The 22952-nt window shown below is 44.5% G+C and overlaps 1 pseudogene; it reads right to left on the bottom strand.

Moving 5' to 3' along the window:
• Positions 1–5954: 5954 nt before the first annotated feature.
• Positions 5955–6072, bottom strand: LOC126089718 (5S ribosomal RNA; annotated as a pseudogene).
• Between the last annotated feature and the right edge of the window lie 16880 nt (positions 6073–22952).

The following is a 22952-nucleotide window of genomic DNA, read 5'->3' as shown; positions in this document are numbered from 1 at the left end:
ATCGATGACAATCTAAATCCTACGTAATGTTCTACCGATGTTACTACAAGATGTTTCACTGCATGACAGAATGGCGATGTACTTCCAACACGATGGATGTCCAGCAGATAGCTCGCGTGAGGTTCAAGCGGTATTGAATAGCATATTTCATGACAGGTGGATTGGCCGTCGAAGCACCACACCATGGCCCCACGTTCACCGGATCTGATGTCCCCGGATTTCTTTCTGCGGGAAAGTTGAAGGATATTTGCTACCGTGATCCACCGACAACGTCTGACAACATGCGTCAGCGCATTGTCAATGCCGGCCGCGGTGGTCTAGCGGTTCTGGCGCTGCAGTCTGGAACCGCGGGACTGCTACGGTCGCAGGTTCGAATCCTGCCTCGGGCATGGGTGTATGTGATGTCCTTAGGTTAGTTAGGTTTAAGTAGTTCTAAGTTCTAGGGGACTTATGTCCTAAGATGTTGAGTCCCATAGTGCTCAGAGCCATTTGAACCATTTTCGCATTGTCAATGCATGTCCGAACATTACGGAAGGCGAACTACTCGCTGTTGAGAGGAAAGTCGTTACACGTAATGCCAAATGCATTCAGGTTGACGGACATTATTTTGAGCATTTATTGCATTAATGTGGTATTTACAGGTAATAACGCTGTAACAGCATGCGTTCTCAGAAATGATAAGTTCACAAAAGCACATGTATCACATTGGAACAACCGAAATAAAATGTTCGAACATACCTACGTTCTGTATTTTAATTTAAAAAAACCTATTGTTACTAACTGTTGTGACTATTACAGCGCCATCTATCACAAAGCGAAAAAAGTGGTCCAACTAAAACATTCATATTTCTTTATGTACTACACGAAAATGTAATAAATAATGGGGGTTCCTATTTTAAAAAAAAACGCAGGTGATATCCGTTTGACTTATGGCAGCGTCATCTAGCGGGCCAAATATAGAGCCATCTGGTTTCCCCCTTCAAGCTAGACAAGTTTCGTTCTTTGTAGTTTTTTTCGTTTGACGCTTATTTCGCCGCGCGGGATTAGCCGAACGGTTGTGGCGCTACAGTCATGGACTGTGCGGCTGGTCCCGATGGAGGTTCGAGTCCTCCCTCGGGCATGGGTGTGTGTGTTTGTCCTTAGGATAATTTAGGTTAAGTAATGTGTAAGCTTAGGGACTGATGACCTTAGCAGTTAAGTCCCATAAGATTTCACACAGATTTGAACATTTTGAACGCCTATTTCGTGAGATATTTGGCCCGGTCACGATCAATGGACCACCCTGTATATACTCTGACTTGTATCCGCACAAAATAATGAAAGGAGAATGATTTATCGCTGACCAAATGCTCTTAGTTCATGTAAAATTTCAGCATCAACCACGACGCTTCGTATAATCAAGATCAAACATTGACCACATTAATCCATCCGCAAAGTAATAAGACGCTTGAAGCTGCTTTATACATGCGCGTTTGATTTTTAAAGAACTGGAGGTGGGGGCATGCTGGTGTGATTACGGAATGTCACGTACTGAATGGCTTCTAAAAACAATACTTAGCGTAAATAAGCTTTCCTTTTTACTCAGAACTATTTTCCTGTATCAGCGGTTCAAGATAACACATCGAATTTATATTATGTACAATCCTTCGACATGCGATCATCTTGAACGAACATCTGATATTTGCCTTAGATAACTGATAAACCGTTGCTTGTATTGTGAAATGATGTCTTCCGAAATTATTTTTCCGTGTACTTACAAGTTAAACAGAAATTACAGAACACCTAATTCAACATATATATTCTGCCAATCACCTTACGGCGAGGAAAATTCCCACCCATATTCCGGATTGAGCTCCACGGCCTGAGCATAGTGGTCTGCCCGCTGGACCACCACGGCCGTACGTATACTGCAGAAACATCTTTGACGTATGTTTGTTTCAGTATAAAAGTATCATAGAACGGAAACAGGCACTAATGCGTTTGTGTGTGTGTGTGTGTGTGTGTGTGTGTGTGTGTGTGTGTGTGTGTGTGTGTATCTGTGTGTGTGTGTGTGTGGAAGGGATGGCGGAGGGGGAGGTGAACATATCACATGTCAGTAGATAATTTCCGAGCTCCGTGGTTTTTCTGTCCCACTGCAATATCCATTTTCCATTGATGTGCTTTGCTGCTTCAGTCATGAAGAAATGGGGAAACAACGCTATAAGCACGCTTCGACCTTTTTTTTGTGGTTAGCTCTTCTACAGTGATCTCACTGATACCAGTATTTAACTATATCACAGGCAAACCGGACAAAGAATCAGTGATTTAGTGAATGATGTATTTACAGTTTGCGTGTCTGCGGTATACATCTACATCCACATCCGTACTCCGCAAGCCACCTGACGGTGTGTGGTGGAGGGTACCTTGAGTACCTCTATCGGTTCTCCCTTCTATTCCAGTCTCGTATTGTTCGTGGAAAGAAGGATTGTCGGTATGCTTCTGTGTGGGCTCCAATCTCTCTGATTTTAACCTCACGGTCTCTTCGCGAGATATACGTAGGAGGGAGCAATATACTGCTTGACTCCTCGGTGAAGGTATGTTCTCGAAACTTTGACAAAAGCCCGTACCGAGCTACTGAGCGTCTCTCCTGCAGAGTCTTCCACTGGAGTTTATCTATCATCTCCGTAACGCTTTCGCGATTACTAAATGATCCTGTAACGAAGCGCGCTGCTCTCAGTTGGATCTTCTGTATCTCTTCTATCAACCCTATCTGGTACGGATCCCACACTGCCGAGCAGTATTCAAGCAGTGGGCGAACAAGCGTACTGTAATCTACTTCCTTTGTTTTCGGATTGCATTTCCTTAGGATTCTTCCAATGAATCTCAGTCTGGCATCTGCTTTACCGACGATCAACTTTATATGACCATTCCATTTTAAATCACTCGTAATGCCTACTCCCAGATAATTTATCGAATTAACTGCTTCCAGTTGCTAACCTGCTATATTGTAGCAAAATGATAAAGGATCTTTCTTTCTTTGTATTCGCAGCAGATTACACTTGTCCACATTGAGATTCAATTGCCATTCCCTGCACCATGCGTCAATTCGTTGCAGGTCCTCCTGCATTTCAGTACAATTTTCTATTGTTACACCTCTCGATATACCACAGCATCATCCGCAAAAAGCCCCAGTGAACTTCCGATGTCATCCACAAGGTCATTTATGTATATTGTGAATAGCAACGGTCCTACGACACTCCTCTGCGGCACACCTGAAATCACTCTTACTTCGGAGGACTTCTCTCCATTGAGAATGAGATGCTGCGTCCTGTTATCTAGGAACTCCTCAATCCAATCACACAATTGGTCTGATAGTCCATATGCTCTTACTTTGTTCATTAAACGACTGTAGGGAACTGTATCGAACGCCTTGCGGAAGTCAAGAAACACGGCATCTACCTGTGAACCCGTGTCTATGGCCCTCTGAGTCTCGTGGACGAATAGCGCGAGCTGGGTTTCACATGACCCTCTTTTTCGAAAGCCATGCTGATTCCTACAGAGTAGATTTCTAGTCTCCAGAGAAGTCATTATACTCGAACACAATACGTGTTCCAAAATTCTACAACTGATCGACGTTAGAGATATAGGTCTATAGTTCTGCACATCTGTTCGACGTCCCTTCTTGGAAACGGGGATGACCTGTGCCCTTTTCCAATCCTTTGGAACGCTACGCTCTTCTAGAGACCTACGGTACACCGCTGCAAGAATGGGGGCAAGTTCCTTCGCGTACTCTGTGTAAAATTGAACTGGTATCCCATCAGGTCCAGTGGCCTTTCCTCTTTTGAGGGATTTTAATTGTTTCTCTATCCGTCTGTCGTCTATTTCGGTATCTACCATCTTGTCATCTTTGCGACAATCTAGAGAAGAAACTACAGTGCAGTCTTCCTCTGTGAAACAGCTTTGGAAAAAGACATTTAGTATTTCGGCCTTTAGTCTGTCATCCTCTGTTTCAGTACCATTTTGGTCACAGAGTGTCTGGACATTTTGTTTTGATCCACCTACCGCTTTGACATAAGACCAAAATTTCTTAGGATTTTCTGCCGAGTCAGTACACAGAACTTTACTTTCGAATTCACTGAACGCCTCTCGCATAGCTCTCCTCACACTACATTCGCTTCGCGTAATTTTTGTTTGTCTGCAAGGCTTTGACTATGTTTATGTTTGCTGTGGAGATCCCTTGGCTTTCGCAGCAGTTTTCTAACTCGGTTGTTGTACCACAGTGGCTCTTTTCCATCTCTTACGATCTTGCTTGGCACATACTCGTCTAACGCATATTGTACGATGGTTTTGAACTTTGTCCACTGATCCTGAAAACTATCTGTACTTGAGACAAAACTTGTGTGTTGAGCCGTCAGGTACTCTGTAATCTGCTTTTTGTCACTTTTGCTAAACTGAAAAATCTTCCTGCCTTTTTTAATATTTCTATTTACGGCTGAAATCATCGATGCAGTAACCGCTTTATGATCGCTGATTCCCTGTTCTGCGTTAACTGTTCCAAATAGTTCAGGTCTGTTTGTCACCGGAAGGTCTAATATGTTATCGCCACGAGTCGGTTCTCTGTTTAACTGCTCATGGTAGTTTTCAGATAAAGCACTTTAAAAAATTTCACTGGATTCTTGGTCCCTGCCACCCGTTATGAACGTTTGAGTCTCCCAGTCTACATCCGGCAAATTAAAATCTCCACCCAGAATAAATTCGAAACGGTCTATCTTGAAACACCAAATACTCCGGCTGCCTTGGTTAGAGCCGCGGGGTGTGATGCGCCTTGCCACGGTTCGTGCGGCTCCCCCGTCCGAGGTTCGAGTCCTTCCTCGGGCATGGGTGCGTGTGTGTGTGTTGTCCTTAGCGTAAGTTAGCCTAAGTTAGATTAAATAGTGTGTAAGCCTAAGGACCTATGACTCAGCAATTTGGTCCCACAAGAACTTACCACAAATTTCCAGTTTCCTTGGTTACCGAAGCACCACCATACGAACAACGACATATGTCCACGTTGGAATTCACTTAGTTCTGATACAACTGCGCAGAACACTGGTTTGACCACGACTGGTGCTTGCAATGTATTAAGGACGCGGCACACTCACGGTCCTTCCACGTTTTTGTCCAACCGCTGTAAATCCCCACATACGCCCTGAGGCTGCCGCTACACTCGCCTCGTATCACATAAAAAGATACAAAATCGCAACTCTTCAGGGCACGTTACACGTCTCCCTCCAGCTATTGTCCATTTCTGTGTTTCTGCCCTACTGAACTGAACCGCTTACTTAAGGACCAAAGGTGGACCAACGCATTATTGACTCCCTGAATTTCTGAGGCTCTTTCTCTTGAAAAAAACCATCCAATTTATGTAATATTTTGATTATTCGTTTGTCTGTACAAGTGCATTACATTTACTGATTTCCGTTCCATTCGGATAATTTCTTCTTGGTGTGTCACCTTGTGTGTTAGAGTGCATTTTAATTAATGAAATACATTCTGAAGAGTCCTTCTGCTACTACATCTAATGTGTGGTTTATCAATTAGTTGATATCGAATTCAGTGAAATCCAGTTATTTTCAGTGTTACATCGACAAGCAACAAAATTCTGTGGTACTTTTAAGTATTCGGCTAAAAGTGTAAGAAACGTATGGCATGAAATGCGATAGAACTGTTACCTTACTTGTCGAATTAGGACAGTGCGTAGGCTTATTGTGCTTGCTGCTTCAGCATTCAAGCAAGCACTCCGTTTTCAGGCCACAAGTGGCCCATCACGACCGTCCGACCGCCGTGTCATACTCACTGAGGATGCGGACAGGAGGGGCGTGTGGTCTGCACACCGCTGACCCGGTCGTTACGATGGTTTTCTGTGACCGGAGCCGCTACTATTCGGTCGAGTAGCTCCTCAATTGGCACCACGAATCTGAGTGCACCCCGAAAAACGGCAACAGCGCATGGCAGCCCAGATGGTCACCCATCCAAGTGCCGGCCACCCCCGACAGCGCTTAACTTCGGTGATCTGACGGGAACCGGGGTATCCACTGCGGCAAGGCCGTTGCCCTTGCTGCTTTTGGAGGTATGGTAAATAGTTCAGGAGATGGCGGTATAATTGAAATAAAATATTCCATTACCATGTATCTTAGAGGAAAGATTAAGGAAAGGCAAAAGTACGTTTCTAGGATTTGTAGACTTAGAGAAAGCTTTTGACAATGTTGACTGGAATACTCTCTTTCAAATTCTAAAGGTGGCAGGGGTAAAATACAGGGAGCAAAAGGCTATTTACAATTTGTACAGAAACCAGATGGCAGTTAAGAGTCAAGGGACATGAAAGGGAAGCAGTGGTTGGGAAGGGAGTGAGACAGGATTGCAGCCTCTCCCCGATGTTATTCAATCTGTATATTGAGCAAGCAGTAAAGGAAACAAAAGAAAAATTCGGAGTAGGTGTTAAAATCCATGGGGAAGAAATAAAAACTTTTAGGTTCGCCGATGACATTGTAATTCTGTCAGAGACAGCAAAGGACTTGGAAGAACAGTTGAACGGAATGGATGGTGTCTTGAAGGGAGGATATAAGATGAACATCAACAAAAGCAAAACGAGGATAATGGAATGTAGTCGAATTAAGTCGGGTGATGTTGAGGGTATTAGATTAGGAAATGAGACACTTAAAGTAGTAAAGGAGTTTTGCTATTTGGGGAGCAAAATAACTGATGATGGTCGAAGTAGAGAGGATATAAAATGTAGACTGGCAATGGCAAGGAAAGCGTTTCTGAAGAAGAGAAATTTGTTAACATCGAGTATAGATCTAAGTGTCAGGAAGTAATTTCTGAAAGTATTTGTATGGAAGTGAAACATGGACGGTAAATAGTTTGGACAAGAAGAGAATAGAAGCTTTCGAAATGTGGTGCTACAGAAGAATGCTGAAGATTAGATGGGTAGATCAAATAACTGATGAGGAAGTATTGAATAGGATTGGGGAGAAGAGAAGTTTGTGGCACAACTTGACCAGAAGAAGGGATCGGTTGGTAGGACATGTTCTGAGGCATCAAGGGATCACCAATTTAGTATTGGAGGGCAGCGTGGAGGGTAAAAATCGTAGGGGGAGACCAAGAGATGAATACACTAAGCAGATTCAGAAGGATGTAGGTTGCAGTAGGTACTGGGAGATGAAGAAGCTTGCACAGGATAGAGTAGCATGGAGAGCTGCATCAAACCAGTCTCAGGACTGAATACCACAACAACAACAACCATGTATCCAATTGTACTGTCTTTAGGATGTAATCCAAACAGGTACTCGCAGAAGGTGTTAAACCGGGTGTGCGGAACTGCACGCACGCAGGGTGTGCGGGGCGAAGCTAGGCCTGTGTCGGCTTTCCTCGGTCCTTCTCGGAAGTTCTCGGTACATCACCACATTTCATCTGGTACTGTATTGTAGTGCGGCATTTTTCGGTCAGCGCAACTCTCTTCAGTTCGGCAGAATCGTGGTGTCAGTGCTGTTTACCCTCCAGTATGTGAACAATGTTCACAAATCCAATGGATGTTTGCAAAAAAAAGAGGCAGTCTAGAGAACTATGGTCACAGGCCTACAAAATTTAATGGTAATGACAGAAATGAGGGACGAGAATTCTCAAAATCTATTATGCAGTCGGAAATCGATGGCGATTGCGTATTTACTATGAAACGGTATTAAAATACCACGCAGAAAGAATTTAAAGATTTAGCTGACAGTGAAAAGCAAAGAATTACAACGGTCGACAGACGTGATTGCATTGTTTTGCACACCAACAACCACTCTCAGCTAAACTTGGCGGAATGGAGCATGTGAAGAAAGTGGCAGAACGAACAGTAAAATTTTTAATGCCACACACATGATTCCACTCTCAGCTGCAATGGCTTTAGATGGAAGTGAACGAGTATGGCGACTTTATTCATTCCTGAAAAGTACGTTGGTTAAATCAAGGAGCATGCCTGAACGATTTTTCGATTTAAAACACGCTGTTGTTGAATTTATGAAGGAAAAAGAGATGCAAGAACGTAAATTAGAAGATCTATTGCAAACCTCGCAGTAAGTGGATTTGACTGCACACTGCCTACAGTAATACATTGCAATGGTGAGAAAAAAACTTATTTGTGGTTTCATGGGGATGTATTTAAAGAAAATCGCATTGTAGCAGGGACAGATTCTGACAAACAGAGTCCATTTGTCTAAGCTCACTGGCGTTAAAGGAAACACAAGGATTCAAGAATGCATCGAGATCTTGAAAGAATTACAAGCATAGTTCTCTAGAAATTTTTAGGACGCTGCCAATCTTAAATTTGTTTCCGAGACCGTTTGCTGCTTGAGTTGAAACCACCTTGGGACATGTGGTGATGTAACTAACCGTCCTTCAATGTAACTCCCGTTTTACGTTAAAATTGTCTAGGACGTATGAATCTGTTATCCTCATGAACAGTTTCAAGGTCTCAAATACGAGACTGCAGAAGTCCTACAATATTTCGATCAACATATGTCTGAACTAAATAAGTCATGACTATATGGTATCTAAAGTGCGAAAATCTGTTAAATTTTCTGTATCTGTCCGTATGCCTATGGCTTGTACCAGTTAAAAATTATACAGTATTATGTACCCAGCATGCCAAAAGCAATTAAATAATACTGACAGTTGGTTTTGTTTCACATGCATGTTGGTGAGAAATCTTAAATATAAAACCAAGTCGTATGCAGCATCAAAACACTTCCATTTAAATGCACCGCATTTGCAGTTTCCCCCGCTGCCCCTCCTCCCGCTCTGACAGTATGCCGTGCTTGTGGGGGAAATGTGCAGCCAAGCTGAATGGCACTCGTGTCAGGGCAAGGCTTGAGAGCCACATTCTTGGTCGACCCTCTTTTAAGCAAAGGCACATGGTTAGAATCAAAGTTGATGTTTACAAATTCCACCTCTGACTTCAACACACCTTCGAATTCTCTCGACAATACCACATCAACCTCTTCTGAGATCGTTTTCGTGTTCTTTTATGAGAGCACTACTATTCGTGCCGGCCGGAGTGGCCGAGTGGTTCTAGGCGCCACAATCTGGAACCGCGCGACCGCTACGGTCGCAGGTTCGAATCCTGCCTCGGGCATGGGGGTGTGTGATGTCCTTAGGTTAGTTAGATTTAAGTAGTTCTAAGTTCTAGGTGACTGATGACCTCAGAAGTTAAGTCCCATAGTGCTCAGAGCCATTTGAACCATTTGAACCACTATTCGTAGTCCAAACGAGGAATTTGTCTCTTTTGTTTACGTTTACGTTGCAGATTTCACATTTCAACCAATCACACAGACAAAAATTTAAAGGGGTGATGTATGGGGACCTTCGTGGCCACGAAACGTGGATATTTTTGCTGATCCACTTTCCAGGGAATGGATGTGTCACACGTGGGTTTTCATCGTTTACTGATACATTCACGACTGAATGTGGCTCCATCAGTAAAGAGTATTAATAGGATTACTCGGCGATTTGCAATTAGCCTACGTCAAAATTTCAATTGTCTTCCTCCATCTGTTTCTCGAAGGTGTTGAATCAGCTGGAAATGATAAAGATAAAGGCCGTGCATATCTAGTGTTCACAATAGTGTCGTATGAGAAACGCCGATACGTGTAGAAAATGTACGTGTGTCTGTTGAAGAACTACGTTTTATCCACTGAATAATGTCTTCAGTTGTACGTACAGATAATAGAGAGAAGTTGGCCACTGCACCAATTTAGTGAAAACACGAAAACACAGTCATGAATCTGGTACCCTGCGGTTAGGACAACGTCTCCCGTATTGTCCATAAGCAGCAGCAGCGTTTCCAGTACAAAACCTGCACACACGTACCATATCGGCATACTCAGCAAACATAGTTGAAGAATTCAAGTATCAAAACTTCAGCACAACTTTCCTATTTGAACTTCAAAACGAAATTAAGAATCGATAAATAAACCCTTACCAACTGGAGCACCAATACATGAAATGAAGGCTTGTCTCTCTAACCCTGAACGCGTTATTATTCCTCCTGAATCGCGTTCTATACTCGTATGGCCTGGAAAAGTTGGTGGAAGTAACGACCGGCGGAGATAAACAGCTGTGTTACACTCCAGCATCTGGTGGTAATCACCGACGGCACTTGGAATGATTCTCTGCCGGGCAACGTCTCGTTACAAGCAACATGCGTACGAAGAGTGTCATGAGCTTTCCTCAGGGTAGTGACGAGTATTTCATTAAAGGGTTTAGAAAAACACAGTTAGGAAACTTACTCTCAGATTAAAACTCATCCACAAGCTTATCAAGGCACTGTTGGTCCAGATTGTCCCACTTCTCAACGGCGATTCGGTTCAAATGGTTCAAATGGCTCTGAGCACTATGGGACTTAACATATGAGGTCATCAGTCCCCTACACTTAGAACTCCTTAAACCTAACTAACCTAAGGACATCACATACATCCATATCCGAGGCAGGATTCGAACCTGCGACCGTAGCAGCAGCGCGGTTCCGGACTGAAGTGCCCAGAACCGCTCGGCCACAGCGGCCGGCAACGGCGATCCGGTGTAGGTCCCTCAGAGTGGTTGGTGGGTCACGTCGTCCATAAACAGCCCTTTTCAATCTATCCCAGCCATGTTCGCTAGTGTTCCTGTCTGGAAAACATGCTGGCCACTCTAGTCGAGCGATGTCGTTGTCCTCAAGGAAGCCATTATGAAGATGTGCACGATGGGGGCGTCCATGAAGACAAATACCTCACCAATATCCTGCCGAGATGGTTGCACTATCTGTCACGTATCGTACAGCAGTTACGGCGCCTTCCATGGCCACCAGCGTCGTACGTCAGCCCCACATAATTCCACCCCAAAACATCAGGGAACCTCCACCTTACTACATTCGCTGCACAGTGTTTCTCAGGCGTTCAGCCTGACCACGTGGTCTCCAAACACGTCTCCGACGATTGTCTGGTTGAAGGCATATGCGACACTCATCGGTGAAGGGAATGTGATGCCAATCCTGAGCGGTCCATTCGGCATGTTGTTGGGTCGATTTGTACCGCGCTGCATGGTGTCGTGGTTGCAAAGATGGACATCGCCATGGACGTCGGGATTGAAGCCTACTGCGCACAGTTTGAGTGGTAACACGACGTCCTGTAGTTGCACGAGAAGCATTATTCAACATGGTGGCGTTGCTGTCAGGATTTCTCCGAGCCACAATCCGTAGGTAGCGGTCATCCACTGCAGCAGTAGCTCTTGGGCGGCCTGAGCGAGGCATGTCATCGACATTGTCTGTCTCTCTGTATCTCCTCCATGTCCGAACAACATTGCTTTGTTTCAATCCGAGACGCCTGACAACTTCCCTTGTTGAGAGCCCTTCCTGGCACAAAGTAACAATGCGGACGCGTAGAATCGCGGTATTGTCAGTCTAGGCATGGTTGAACTACAGACGACACGAGCCGTGTATCTCCTTTCTGGTTGGAATGACTGGAACTGATGGGCTGTCGGACCCTCTTCGTCTAATACGCGCTGCTTATGCATGGTTCTTTACATCTTTGGGTGGGTTTAGTGACATCTCCGAACAGTCGAAGGGACTGTGTCTGTGGTAGAATATCCACAGTCAGCGTCTATCTTCAGGAGTTCTGGGAACTGGAGTGAAGCAAAACTTTTGTGTGTTTGTGTTGCATATATATATATATATATATATTATACAAATTTGGCCGTTAAAGACCGTGAAAACAGTTATTTCTTGCGCTTCCGGGAAGTCTTCTTTCTCTCAGTCCACACTTCTTTCATTCTTGCGCTGAAGGCGGCTTTTCTCTCTTCAGACCATTTAGTCCCACAAGTCTTCTTAATTTTCACGCCGAAACCCGTGAATGAATTCAGTTTTTTTCTAAAAAGGTTTCTGTTAAATATTGTTTCCTGATCTATGTCCATTTCTTTTAGATCTCTTTCTGTGTTGATAAACCATAAATTTTTATTTTTTAGATTTGCGATGTACGAAAATATTTGTTTTGTAAGCCTATTCGGGTTCATCCTCATGATGTGAGCATAAAAGGAGCATCTTCTTTTTCTAATTTCGTCTGTAATTTTGCTGCACTTCGTATACACTTCTTTGTTGCTTTTTAGTCTGTATACAGGCTTGCCTTGATCATCTGTTATTTTCCTGTGTCCAAGAATTGTCCTCACAATTCTTCTTTCACGATTTTCTATCTGTTCTGCGTATGTAAAATTTGCCAGTGTTTCTGATGCATATAGTATCTGCGGTCTAATGACAGTCTGGTAGTGTCTGAGTTTAATGTTTTTGGATATACATTTTTTTGAATACATTTGTCTGCAGTAGTGAGTTGCTGTCTCTAGTTTTTGTATTCTAGCCCTGCAGGCTGGATGACCTTTTGCCACAGGCTGAATTAGTTCACCAAGATATTTAAAATGTTTAGATACCTGTATTTTCCCGTATTTCGTAATTATTTTCTTTGGTGGATTTTTGATATTTGTAATGATTTCTGCCTTTTCAAATGAAATTTGTAAGCCTGCTTTTTCAGCAGTTTCTTTAAGTAATTCTATTTGTTTTATTGTGTCTTTTTGTGTGTAAGCTAAACAGGCGAGATCGTCAGCGAAGGCAAAACAGTTGGTTTCAATGGCTTTGTAGCACTTCCCTCCAATTTGGACTTTCTCAACTCCATGTTTTTGCGTGAGTCTTCTCCATTCTGCTATGACTTTATCCAGAACACAGTTGAAGAGTACCGGGGACAGTGCATCTCCTTGTCTGACGCCGGTTTTGACCTCGAAATGCCGTGAAATTTCTCCTTGGAATTTTACTTTTGATGTTGTATTTGTTAAAGTTTCTTTGATTATGGTGATGGTTGTTTCATCTATTTCATATTCTCGAACTGTTTTGATGAGTGTGTCCCTATCGATTGAGTCATAAGCTTTTTTGAAATCAATGAATATATATATATATATATATATGTATATATAGATATATATATATATATATATATATATGAATCGCCAACCCTTCAAGGCCTTTTTAAGATCCCGAAGGCATGATAATTGCATGGGTAGAAATAAGGACTATAGGGCGGGTGCTGGAGTGTCTCCCACTTAAGTTGGTTTAAATTGTGCTGTACGACATTTGCAATATGGGAATATGCGTTATCATGAGGCAGCAGATCCTTTGTCGTGGCTTTCAACAGACGAGCTGCCCCATACGCTTCCTTCAATCTCCGGTGGCTCTTTACCGGTGTCTGTCCTTCGGCAGGCAAGAAAAGAGTAACATCACGTTGCTCCTGTTTGGACGCATGTGGTAATGACGTCGTCATAGTCTCTCCATTTACCGTTCGCACGTCGGAAAGACACGAATGTCGCACTAATCGCTTGCGTATATGTTGATGCTTATATACCCCCATCGGAGTCGCGCTAAGTTGGATACACGCCGCAGCAACGTCCTAAAACCGAAACTTCCCAATCGCCCCTTATATGTATTCTTTTCCTCGTAACATTTTGCATGAGGAAGCGGTGTACCGTAGGTCTCTAGAAGAGCGTAGCGTTCCAAAGGATTGGAAAAGGGCACAGGTCATCCCCGTTTTCAAGAAGGGACGTCGAGAACTATAGACCTATATCTCTAACGTCGATCAGTTGTAGAATTTTGGAACACGTATTGTGTTCGAGTATAATGACTTTTCTGGAGACTAGAAATCTACTCTGTAGGAATCAGCATGGGTTTCGAAAAAGACGGTCATGTGAAACCCAGCTCGCGCTATTCGCCCACGAGACTCAGAGGGCCATAGACACGGGTTCACAGGTAGATGCCGTGTTTCTTGACTTCCGCAAGGCGTTCGATACAGTTCCACACAGTCGTTTAATGAACAAAGTAAGAGCATATGGACTATCAGACCAATTGTGTGATTGGATTGAGGAGTTCCTAGGTAACAGGACGCAGTAGCATGTCATTCTCAATGGAGAGAAGTCTTCCGAAGTAAGAGTGATTTCAGGTGTGCCGCAGGGGAGTGTCATAGGACCGTTGCTATTCACAATATACATAAATGACCTTGTGGATGACATCGGAAGTTCACTGAGGCTTTTTGCAGATGATGCTGTGGTGTATCGAGAGGTTGTAACAATGGAAAATTGTACTGAAATGCAGGAGGATCTGCAGCGAATTGACGCATGGTGCAGGAAATGGCAATTGAATCTCAATGTAGACAGGTGTAATGTGCTGCGAATACACAGTAAGATAGATCCTTTATCATTTAGCTACAAAATAGCAGGTCAGCAACTGGAAGCAGTTAATACCATAAATTATCTGGGAGTACGCATTAGGAGTGATTTAAAATGGAATGATCATATAATGTTGATCGTCGGTAAAGCAGATGCCAGACTGAGATTCATTGGAAGAATCCTAAGGAAATGCAATCCGAAAACAAAGGAAGTAGGTTACAGTACGCTTGTTCGCCCACTGCTTGAATACTGCTCACAGGTGTGGGATCCGTACCAGACGGGGTTGATAGAAGAGATAGAGCAGATCCAACGGAGAGCAGCGCGCTTCGTTACAGGATCATTTAGTAATCGCGAAAGCGTTACGGAGATGATAGATAAACTCCAGTGGAAGACTCTGCAGTAGAGATGCTCAGTACCTCGGTACGGGCTTTTGTCAAAGTTTCGAGAACGTACCTTCACCGAAGAGTCAAGCAGTATATTGCTCCCTCCTAGGTATATCTCGCGAAGAGACCATGAGGATAAAATCAGAGAGATTAGAGCCCACACAGAGGCATACCGACAATCCTTCTTTCCACGAACAATACGAGACTGGAATAGAAGGGAGAACCGATAGAGGTACTCAAGGTGCCCTCCGCCACACACCGTCAGGTGGCTTGCGGAGTATGGATGTAGATGTAGATGTAGATGTAGAAAATGATTTTTCTTCGTGGTCAGTACCTGTACAAACTGAGTCGTCCGAACAATGGATCAAAGTCAGCATTTCAATCTATCAGTATTCCCCTCCCCGCCATACACCACAGAGATTGTGCTGCGCACATCGGTGTGCTACCAGGGCTGCGATGAACGATACGACGGTACAAGGCTTCGAGAGTTTCCATGTCGAGTCTCCTTAGTGGTGCACTGCCAGCCGCAAGCGAACCAAAGTCCGTCTGGCAGAGTAAAGACCCGCTGACGCTCGAGCCGTATCTCAGCCGGCGGCATCAGACGGAGAGCTTCCGTCGCACAGAACAGTTATTATTTGCTCAGAAAACAGCTCGTAGGCAAGCCTTAACATCTTCTAGGAAGCGTCCGGACCACTCTAACGCCCGCCTAAGCTGATATTTTAGGGCCCCACCAGTGTGACCTCCTTTCCTGTAAACCGAGCTCGTTTTCCTGCGTCATCCACCCATCAGGTCCTGAACTGCGTTACGACTCGAGATTGTCACTCGTGTGTATATAGGGTTAAGAAAAAAGACGTATACAATATTTTTGAGTGCTTAGCGGAGATGAAGAGAGAGACTCTTTTATGTGACCAAAATGTCACAGTTGCACCTCTTCCCCACCAGGCGTTCATGGAGGTTTTGATACTAGTGATGTTCAGATACGTTGTTCGAACTGCCTTGTCACGAATATTGTTTTATAGATGTTGCTGACCATATACGGATTTCTTTTTGTGGGGAGGCGATGAAGCTTATGGCGTACGAGACACCGATAGACACTCCAGAAGAGCTGACTGCTCGTTTGCCTGATGCCGCAGCCATTATTCGTGAAACACCGGTTGGATATTAATGTAAATCCACGAGATTTCAGCAAATTATATTCATTATCTAAAACTACGTTCATCACATGACAGTTTGAGACAGTCTCATTCATCACTAGCGCCAAATCTCCATCGAATCCTAACGGGAAAACGGTGCACCTGCGAAGCTTTTGTCACATGAAAAGTGTTTCTTTCTGTGTCCTCTGAGCACTTTAACATCTTATATACATAGTTTTGTTTGTGTATCGTGTGTTTTAAAAAGGACTTTACAACGGTGGAAACTCATATTGAATTATTCAGGAACAGTTTGAAAAGCTTGTTAGGGTGTTGCAGGGTAGGTTCTGCTGAGAAATAATTCTTAAGGAAAAAATTCGGTAAGTTGCGCCGAATCCGAGTTAATTAGTGTTGACTTTAGACAATCAGGACGCCGCGCGCGCAGATTCAAGCGGCCCGCCAGAGGTGATGTTGCCAAACATATTGTTTTCCGAAAGCTGAACAAGAGAGCGATACAAACATTGGACATGCGACAGTAGTAAGGATCGCACTCCACCCAAAGACTGAGCAGTCTCTTATGCTGTCATCTCAGCTATGAGAACGACTAATTGTACCTGCCGTGCCACTTGAATTTGCGCGCGCAACATCTTGAATGGCTAACTTCAATGCTAATTACCTCTGAAACGCTGCACAGAATTATTTTTCAGCAAAACCTAACCTGCAACCAATAAGCATTTCAGACTGTTTCTGATCGCCCTCTATACATGCCTAAAAATTACGACGAACTGTAGGTATGTGACGCCAGATCTCTACAGACAATCACACAGTTCCCGTAAATTACGAGGTGTTACGGGCAGACAGTCTGTGGGCGCAAAGCTGGTTCTCGACGGCGACCCATATGTCTTTCATCGGCTTTGGATCTGGCGAATTTGTTGGCCAAGACATCAACATGAGGTTACTATTGTTCTTCTCAAACCAGGGTCCCAGGTTGTAAGAGGTCCGAGCAGATGTAATGCAGATGTAATTTTATGTAAGAGGTCCGAGCAGATTTAATTTCGATGTATTGCTCATGCGCTGCCTGCGATATGCAAGGTATAAGAGAATCGCTGACCAGAGAGCAGTGTTGACTGCAGTATGAACTGTGTAGCTGTAGCAGTAAGTTGTTGCTAGTCTGAGCTAGTCTGGAGTCTGCTCTGGTCTGGTCTGGTGTATCGTGTTGGGTGGCCGGTCGCGGTGCAGCGATGCCGGAGCCTGAGCATTATTGTATAAGGTAAAAAGCAGCCTCTCGCATATCTAGTAATGTTATCTGAACTCCCATGTAAATGTTTTAAAAATGTCCTAATAATAATCTTTGTCATATAAAGTAATTTCTAACAAGCATTCATTTCAATTTAAAGAATTTACTAATTTCTCCAATCCATGATAATTCCGATTGTTGCAAAAGAAAAATCAGTTGCTTCCTTTCATAAATGACCAATCTATCGGCCAGCATTGCACAGAGCTGTGCCGGAAAAATTTATTGTAAGAGCAGATTTATTCGACAATTTTTATTGAGGTAAGAATTTTTCCTTTTTTATTCAGAATGATCTTACAGGGCCATGACGCAGCACTGCTGTCGTCCAAAATTTACCAGGTTACTGAATTTATTTTTTTATTACGAGGTTTAGGAATTTTTCTGTTTCGAGCTTACATTAGATGAGAAAAGAATTTTGTGGGTACATTAAATGGGAAACAAATTTTGTGTGGAGGTTAAATGTGAATGAATTTCTGTAGGGAGGTTATAAATGGGAACCAATTTTGTTCTGAGGTTACACTAAAAAAAAATTAGAATCATATTCATATTATTATTATTTATACAATTTTGTGGGGAGGTTACAACGTTTATGGTCCTGTGATGCGGACAGTTATTTGGGTGTATCGAGAGTAAAGGGAATAAAAAGCAGTAGGAAGATGCAAAGTGACAACCACCGACAAAGGCAATGACCGAACCATCGTCTAGGTATGTGATGCTGAGTGTTTTTTGGCAGCTAACCGACTGCGTTTGTGAAGCAGTCGGCACAAGGACTGTGCATTCGAACGTCAACGTTGAACACGCCGAGTTACTGACGACAAGAGCCGTTGAGGAGACTTTCCGAACGTGCAGAACAGTATCTAGCGTGTCAGGTATCCTCAACGTGCATTTGAATGTAGACCAGTGAGATGATAGAACGCTACCTACGCCATATGCACGCCATCTCTCTTCAGTACAGAATCACGAAACGCCATATTTCCTTTCATTTGGAGCGCATGTGTGTATATGCCGTTTCTAAGCACCAGAAAATCCGTCGTTAATTGTACGATTTGCTGTAGTAAGATGATGGGAAATGTCGTATTGGTGGTTAAAGAAATTATGCCGTTCTTGGTACAATTTGCTGTAGTAAAATGATGGCAAACGTCATATTGGTGACTACAGAATTATTATCACTTGCGCATTATGAAATTATACAAATTAAATGTCTCAATTTCAGTGACTCCACTGGTCTCACAGAGATATGATTTTATGTATATAGATCGAACTGGATAGTGAAAATTTGTGCCAAGGCCGGGAATCGAACCAGGGTCTCCTGCTTACGAGGCAGGTGCGTTAGCTACCACGCCACATTCGCACAGCGGTCAACACAACTGCTCCGATTACCCTGTCATGCTTCCCTCCTCGATCCGAATTCCCCTTACACACAAACATAATTGCCGAGGTTCTCCATGTTCTAGAACAGCACCTCAGCATTGAGCGCAAATGGCGCATCCAGCATGAAACCCAGGAGCAGGTACTTATACAAATTAAATGACACAATTTCAGATACACGATCTACTCTCTTCTGCAAGAAGGAAGTCAGTACCAAGACTAAGTTATCTGTGCACCGTTCAATCTTTCGACCAACTTTGTTGTATGGGAGCGAAAGCTGGGTGGATTCAGGTTACCTTATCAACAAGGTTGAGGTTACGGATATGAAAGTAGCTAGGATGATTGCAAGTACTAGTAGATGGGAACAATGGCAGAAGGGTGTCCACAATGAGGAAATCAAAGAAAAACTGGGAATGAACTCTATAGATGTAGCAGTCAGGGCGAACAGGCTTAGATGGTGGGGTCATGTTACACGCATGGGAGAAGCAAGGTTACCCAAGAGACTCATGGATTCAGCAGTAGAGGGTAGGAGGAGTCGGGGCAGACCGAGGAGAAGGTACCTGGATTCGGTTAAGAATGATTTTGAAGTAATAGGTTTAACATCAGAAGAGGCACCAATGTTAGCACTGAATAGGGGATCATGGAGGAACTGTATAAGGGGGGCTATGCTCCAGACTGAACGCTGAAAGGCATAATCAGTCTTAAATGATGATGATGATGATGATGAGTGACAAGTGAAAATTTTTAGCAAGGCCGACAATCGTACCCTGGTCTCCTGCTTACTGTGGCTAGGTGTGTTAGCCACTAATTGTAAGCTAAATTGACATAGCGGTTCACACTACTGCGACTGTATAGCTACCTGGAGACCATTTGTAGCCATTCATGTAGGACTACTTTATGTTCCCAAACAACGATGGAATTTTTATGGGTGACAATGCGCCATGTCACCGGGCCACAGCTATTCGGCACTGGTTTGAAGACACTCTGGACAGCTCGAGCGAATGATGTTTTCCATCCAGATCCTCCGACATGAATCGTATCGAAAATTTATGAGGTCAGTTCGTGGACAAAATCCTTAACCAGCATAACTTTAGCAATTTTGAACGGCTGTACAGGCAGCATTTCTACAGGGGACTTTGAACGACTTGCTGAGTCGATGCCACGTCCAGTTGCTGAACTACACCGGGGAAAAGGAGGTTATTAGGAGGTATCCGGTGACTTTTGTCATGGGAAATATCTGGTGTCTGTTGTGTTGGATGTATCTCACAGAAGAGGCACTACATATCTATACAGCTAACTTCCAATTTAGGAATATTACGCCCGTTCAACGGAATGGACAGTGTCTTGAAAGGAGGGTATAAGATGAACATCAACACAAGCAAAACGAGGATAATGGAATGTAGACGAATTAGTCGGGTGATGCTGAGGGAATTAGATTAGGAAATGAGACAGTTAAAGTAGTAAAGGAGTTTTGCTATTTGGGGAGCAAACTAACTGATGATGGTCGAAGTAGAGAGGATATAAAATGTAGACTGGCAATGGCAAGGAAAGCGTTTCTTAAGAAGAGATATTTGTTAACATCGAGTATTGATTTAATTGCCACGAAGTCGTTTCTGAAAGTATTTGTATGGAGGGTAGCCATGTATGGAAGGGAAACGTGGACGATAAATAGTCTGGACAAGAAGAGAATAGAAGATTTCGAAATGTGGTGCTACAGAAGAATGCTAAAGATTAGATGGGTAGATCACATAACTAATGAGGAGGTATTGAATAGAACTGAGGAGGAGTTTGTGGAATAACTTGACTAGAAGAAGGGATCGGTTGGTAGGACATGTTCTGAGACAGCGAGGGATGACCAATTTAGTACTGGAGGGCAGCGTGGAGGGTAAAAATCGTAGAGGGAGACCAAGAGATGAATACACTAAGCAGATTCAGAAGGATGTAGGCTGCAGTAGGTACTGGGAGATGAAGAAGCTTGCACAGGATAGAGTAGCATGGAGAGCTGCATCAAACCAGTCTCAGGACTGAAGGCCACAACAACAACAACAACAACAACGCCCGTCCATTTGCGAGCCAGATGCAGCCGGCAACTGCCACTGGAGAGCGCTGCGACCGCGTATACCAAGTTGAGGCACACCATTCAGTATGCACAAGTTGCATCATTTGAGCATTCAGCAGCACTTTGAACTCGGCGCACTCGACGATAACGTTCGAAAGCACGGCTCGTGTGCCGACGACTTAAGGGGCAAACCGCCACTGTGACATGCAACCGAAATCTTCAGACGAGGCTCTGGGAGGCAGTCCCAGGAAGCTCTCCTTCATGGTGTTTCTGCTCCGCATCCTATGTCTTCGGATTATCATTTTTTGCCTCTCCCTGCCTTCCCATCCCTCTCCCCGTTGTATTTTGCCGGCTTGACATTAGTGACCTCATTGTCTTCCTGATATGACGAAATTGTGCGAGGCAGGCATTTCCAGAATGGCGGCAAAGTGATTCTGGAGCCGGAACGTTTGCTGAACAACCCAAACGGTAACGTCTACAAGCTGCATCTCTTCCATGTCACTGCTCGCTGAAAAAGGTGTGCTGCATTGAGAGGCAAATGCGGAGAGAAGAGCTAACACTTTTAGAAAGTTTCCCGGCCGCTTCTTGTGTTATTTTTTCTTTTTTTTCCGAGGCAATATTAAAAATCTGCGGGTTCCCCTAGCGTAAACATGAAGAAGGGGCAACGTGGGGCGGGGGAGAGGGGGGAGGGCGTACGTCGGTCACCACGTCAGAGCAGCTAGTGGGGGAGAGCCAGCGGCTGTGGGGCTGGCGGGTTGGCAGCGGCGGGGCTGGCTGCACGCGGCCCGGCCGGCCCCAGCGCGGCTCCGCGGCCAGTCGATACGCGCCGCTCCGGCGCACAGCCGGCCGCCACACGCTCCGCCGGCACCCCTGCCGCGTTCATCGCAAGCGCCCACCCAGATCCACCGAAACATCACGGATGCCTGCTCAACAGCGTGATAGTCCACCTCTGGTACGCAGTACCGCATTCTGCGTGCCACATACACTACTGGCCATTAAAATCGCTACACCAAGAAGAAATGCAGATGATAAACGGGTATTCATTGGACAAATATATTATACTACTACTGACATCTGATTGCATTTTCACGCAATTTGGCTGCATAGATACTGAGGAATCAGTACCCAGAACAACCACCTCTGGCCGTAATAACGGCCTAGATACGCCTGGGTATTGAGTCAAACAGAGCTTGGATGGCGTGTACAGGTACAGCTGCCCATGCAGCTTCAACACGATACCACAGTTCATCAAGAGTGGTGACTGGCGTATTGTGATGAGCCAGTTGCTCGGCCACCATTGACCAGACTTTTTCAACTGGTGAGAGATCTGGAGAATGTGCTGGCCAGGGCAGCAGTCGAACGTGTTTGTGTATCCAGATAGCCCCGTACAGGACGCACGCGGTCGAACATTATCCTGCTGAAATGTAGGCTTTCGCAGGGATCGAATGAAGGGTAGAGCCACGGGTCGTAACACATCTGAAATGTAACGTCCACTGTTCAAAGTGCCGTCAGTGCGAACAGGAGGTGACCGAGACGTGTAACCAATGGCACCCTATACCATCACGCCCGGTGATATGCCAGCATGGCGATGACGAATACACGCTTCCAATGTGCGTTCAGCGCGATGTCACCAAACACGGATGCGACCATCATGATGCTGTAAACAGAACCTGGATTCATCCGAAAAAATGACGTTTTGCCCTTCGTGCACCCAGGTTCGTCGTTGATTACACCATCACATGCGCTCCTGTCTGTGATGCAGCATCAAGGGTAACCGCAGCCATGGTCTCCGAGCTGATAGTCGATACTGCTGCAAACGTCCTCCAACTGTTCGTGCAGATGGTTGTTGTCTTGCAAACGTCCCCATCTGTTGACTCAGGGATCGAGACGTCCCTGCACGATCCGTTACAGACATGCGGATAAGATGCGCGTCATCTCGACTGCTGGTGATACGAGGCCGTTGGGATCCAGCACGGCGTTCCGTATTACCCTCCTGAATCCATCAATTCCATATTCTGTTAACAGTCATTGGATCTCGGCAGACGCGAGCAGCAATGTCGCGATACGATAGACCCTAATCGCGATAGGCTTCAATCCGACCTTTATCAAAGTCGGAAACGTGATGGTACGCATTTCTCCTCCTTACACGAGGCATCACAACAACGTTTCACGAGGCAACGCCGGTCAACTGCTGTTTGTGTATGAGAAATCGGTTGCAAAATTTCCTCATGTCAGCACGTTGTAGGTGTCACCACCGGCGACAACCTTGTGTGAATGCTCTGAAAAGCTAATCATTTGCATATCAAAGCATCTTCGCCCTGTCGGTTAAATTTCACGTCTGTAGCACGTCACCTTCATGGTCTAGCAACTTTAATGGCCAGTAGTGTACATGGCACGCACACTGAAGACCCAAATAGAAACTGGTACACCTGCCTAATATCGCACGCAGAAGTACCACATCACGACGGCGCATGGACTCGACTAATGTC

This window comes from Schistocerca cancellata, chromosome 6, assembly GCF_023864275.1.
Source record: "Schistocerca cancellata isolate TAMUIC-IGC-003103 chromosome 6, iqSchCanc2.1, whole genome shotgun sequence".
Lineage (NCBI taxonomy): Eukaryota > Metazoa > Arthropoda > Insecta > Orthoptera > Acrididae > Schistocerca > Schistocerca cancellata.
The sequence above is the reverse complement of the archived record's forward strand: the minus strand, read 5'-3'. Positions and strand labels throughout refer to the sequence as shown.